Genomic DNA, 4,132 nt, shown 5'->3' with positions numbered 1-4,132 from the left:
GGTCGCTGATAATTGTTCACATACTGAATAGATTCATTAAAAAAGAACACTGATCCGTAGCATGAGAACCTGCACAAATCTCACAGACCATAGCTATCTGATTGACTCCATAGTTGGCTAAAGAATCGACCCTCAAAGACGGCGCTTGGAGCTACGCTGCAATAGCTGTAACTACATCAACTTCCAGAATACCTGCTACCTTTCTAGGCATCATCCTTTGAGTTGGGTTTTGATGCTCATTTGTAGCCATAGTTTCAATAAGATTATAAGCCTCGGCATAACTTTTGGCCCACAAGGCGCCTCCAGCTGCTGTATCGAGCATAGCCCGAGATTGGGCCCCCAAACTATTATAAAAACCAATGATTACCATCCAGTCAGGCATAACATGATGTGGACACTTTCTCAACATCTCCTTGTAGCACTCCCAAGCTTCGCACATAGATTCTGTTAGTTGCTGCGTAAACTGAGTAAGAGCACTCCTCATAGCTGCAGTCTTCGCCATTGGATAGAACTTTACCAGAAACTTTTGCGCAAGATCTTGCCAAGTAGTGATGGACCCAGCTGGCTCAGAATGTAACCAGTCCTTAGCTTTATCCCTCAGAGAGAATGGGAAAAGCCTCAACTTGATAGCCTCATCAGTCACACCATTATATTTGAAAGTACTACAGATCTTGACAAAATTCCTAATATGTATGTTGGGGTCTTCAGTCGCAGCACCTCTGAAAGAAACAGAATTCTGCACCATCTGAATAGTGCCCGGCTTAATTTCAAAAGTATTAGCCTAAATAGCCGGATGAAAGATGCTTGACTGAATGTCATCAATTTTAGGCCGAGAAAAGTCCATAAGAGCTGGATCTGCTGCTAGAACTATACGATCACCCATGATTATTGGTTCTTTCTGCTCACTCTCTTTATCTGAATCTTCAAAATCTATCTTCTCCGGAATATCAAGAACCAAGTCTGTCTCTTCAGCCGTATCTAAAGTTCTCTTGCGAGTGCGAGAACGTGTTTGCATAAACGCTCGCTAAAGTACCTGAAACACAACCGAAAACAAAAAGTAACACGTCTTAATCAATGAGTCCTAATGACCACTGATGGCAAGTACATAAACTAAACAAATACGCCGAATCCCCGGCAGCGGCGCCAAAAACTTGTTAGGCACAAAACACACGCTAATAATTCACGCAAGTATACGCGTTCACAAGTAATATAGAATAAATTCTAGTTCGTTCCCACAGAGACTCAGACTAATTATGTTCAATTAACACTTACTCATCAATGTATGATTACTTCTCAATGTCAAGATAATAACACTTAAATTTTGATTAGCTAATTATTAAATACAATTAACTACGAGAATTAAACACTTAATTAACACTTGAATTAACAATATTAAACACACATGAGATCATAACTTCATTACTACTTCCTTCAATAGTTATCGTTATTACCCTTAGCATGAAACGGTGATGATATTAATCGAACAACACGAAACTGATAAAAGCCAACTTTCGTTGTACTAATACCATTCTACCAAATATCCACAATTAAGATAGAAGTTGAATAGGCATCAATTATGTTGAGACCCTATATGTCTACAGAATTTGACAACATAACGATTTAAGGACAAGTTATTCTTTATGATTACACAGTGCAAGTAAAACGGTTAGAGTTACCCACTAATCATGCATACACATACATGAACCTATGCTAGCATGGCAAGTTCTAAACCTCGAGATCCACCGTCGCTTCACAGGAGATTAATATACTATCTTATATGTTCGCGACGCACATAAGACGAATAAGCACAACATATGCTAGATATCATACAATCATCACACACTACGATATTAAACAACTAACTAAAGAAATCCATAGTAAATCCGTTATGACCCCATGATCACGATTAGCCCATGACGGAACTCATCGTCACCATGGGTTCATATGAAAACATGATAATAACACACAATAAAAACTAATAAAAACACTTATTAAAACCAGAGTATGTCACAAGAGTAATAAGGTTCAATGTAAAGAAAACTAGCATTCACTGATACAACGAATAAAAGAATCACAAGAAAACGTATGCTTCCTCTTCTTCGTTGTGATGTGCTAAAACAGTCTTCTTCCTTCTCTCCTTGCTCCATGCTTGATACCACACTTTTTGTGAAACGTCTCTGAGAACGACTTATATAGAAGCCCACAAGAACCAGCCGTCTCAGAAGTCCATCAGAATAAGGTTTATTAAATTCAGTATTAAAATTTTCATCCCTGAGCGGCCACCCCAGATGCCTGAGCGGGCGCCCAAGCTCCCAGGAGGCCGCCCCAGCATCCTGAGCGGGTGCCCAAGCACCTTCTGGAAAATTATGAATTCTGCTCCTGATTTTGCTGCATTTTGCCCCCAACTTTTCCATAACCAATGCCACACACTTCCCTAGGCTTATTTCTGATGAATTCTTCCTACATACGCAAGTTATACCCTGAAATGCAAAAACACTAGAAAAACGCATCAAATACACAAAATACTTGATTTCAAGACATCAATTCAAGCCATTAAAAGACATTCTAAGTGGTATAAAATGCCACTTATCAACTTTCTCTCCTAGGGGCTATATAAGAGTGGGAGGGGAGTGATTTCATTTCACACCTCTCACTTCTCACTTCTCACTTTTCCAAAACTCCCTCTCCTCTCTCAACACTCTTCTTTTCTTTCTCCAGCCTTCAAAACTCCTCCCTCTCTAGGGATTTTCCGGCCTTCTTCAAAGCTTCCAAGCCTTCCTCCTTCTCCATTAATGGCAGACAAAGGTGCTGAGAGAGCGGCCAAGATTGCCTCGGCTTCAAAACGAGGTAAGGATGTCAAGATCCGTTCTTCTTACATGTCTTTGATAGATATGATTAATACTAGGGGGGACGAATATCCATCCACTGCACATCTCGACTCTTTTAATCATTGCAACACATGGCACAATATAGATTATGATAAGTTAAATGCACGTTATAATGTTTCTCCTCCCCTTAGGCTAGTTCCAGTTTCTGGTGGCGACCGTACTTACCACTGGAAACCCGATACTCTTTTCATTTACACAGATGCCCTTGATACTGGGCTTAGGTTTCCTATTCACCCTTTCATTCCTCACCTCCTAGCTGATTTGAAAATTAACCCATGTCAGCTTCCTCCAAACGCTTGGAGGAACATTTTATGTTTCATGGTTTGTTGTCTTAGCGGAGGTTTTCCCTTATCCGTAGCTGTTTTTAGGAAGGTTTTTCAATGTTACAACAGTTCTTCTGGTAATTATGGTTGGGTCTACGTTAAACAAAGGCCCAAGTGTAAGCATATTTTTAACAGCGCCTCCATTTCCGATAATAACCAAAATTGGAGAAATATTTTTGTCGGGTTAAGGTGGGATAATGGTGATTGGGGCACCCTCTTCAGATCTTCTTTCAGGAAGGTTAGTGATGGTAGCCTCAAATCCATTCACTTAACCCCCGAGGAAACTATAATTTATGATGAGCTTACTCGGGATGACGGTGCCACTATCAGTTGTACTCTTTTAGAGGAGTTCTCCCCCATCCACGTGGGGCTATCCTCTGTTTCTCAACAGGGTATTTTTCTTCCCTTCTCATTTTTATTTTATTTCATGCGTTATTGACACCAGTTATCTTATTTTTTTCTCTTGTTTTGCAGCTGCTAAGGAGATCAACGAGGATAATGTGCCTTTCGTTGAGGAGACTGCCAGGATGAAGAAGGCTCGTCTTGCGGGCCTGGATACTCGAGGAAAGGCTACGGAGCCTAGCTTCCTACAGAAGCACAAGGAGCCCATGGTAGAGGTTCCAACTGAGGGAGCTGAGGGCCACAGTGCCCCTATCACTACTGCTGCTCCTGTCTCTACTGCTACGGGCGCCTTTCAGCCTCTCTGGGGATTCCTCCGAGGGGATACTGTGGTTGGATCCTCGAAGCACGCCTGGGATTGGTCTTACCATGGCATAACTCCCAAAGACTTCACCGATGTGATGGCTACTCCTGACTTGGAGAGGTTAAAGCTCATGGGAGCTCAGTCCTTAGCCTCAGTATGAATATTTCTTACGTTTGTACTCTTTTTTACTTGTAGCATTCACTTGCCTTATATTTTTA

The 4,132-nt window shown here is 41.2% G+C and overlaps 1 non-coding gene across 1 annotated transcript; it reads left to right on the top strand.

Annotated features, from left to right (window-relative positions):
* The first annotated feature begins 380 nt into the window (after positions 1-380).
* LOC141662910 (small nucleolar RNA R71) lies at positions 381-487 on the top strand. Its single transcript, XR_012551012.1, has one exon. It is a non-coding gene; the product is annotated as a small nucleolar RNA R71 (small nucleolar RNA).
* Positions 488-4,132: the final 3,645 nt, after the last annotated feature.

The sequence above is a fragment of the Apium graveolens genome, chromosome 5 (genome assembly GCF_009905375.1).
Source record: "Apium graveolens cultivar Ventura chromosome 5, ASM990537v1, whole genome shotgun sequence".
NCBI lineage: Eukaryota > Viridiplantae > Streptophyta > Magnoliopsida > Apiales > Apiaceae > Apium > Apium graveolens.
The sequence above is the reverse complement of the archived record's forward strand: the minus strand, read 5'-3'. Positions and strand labels throughout refer to the sequence as shown.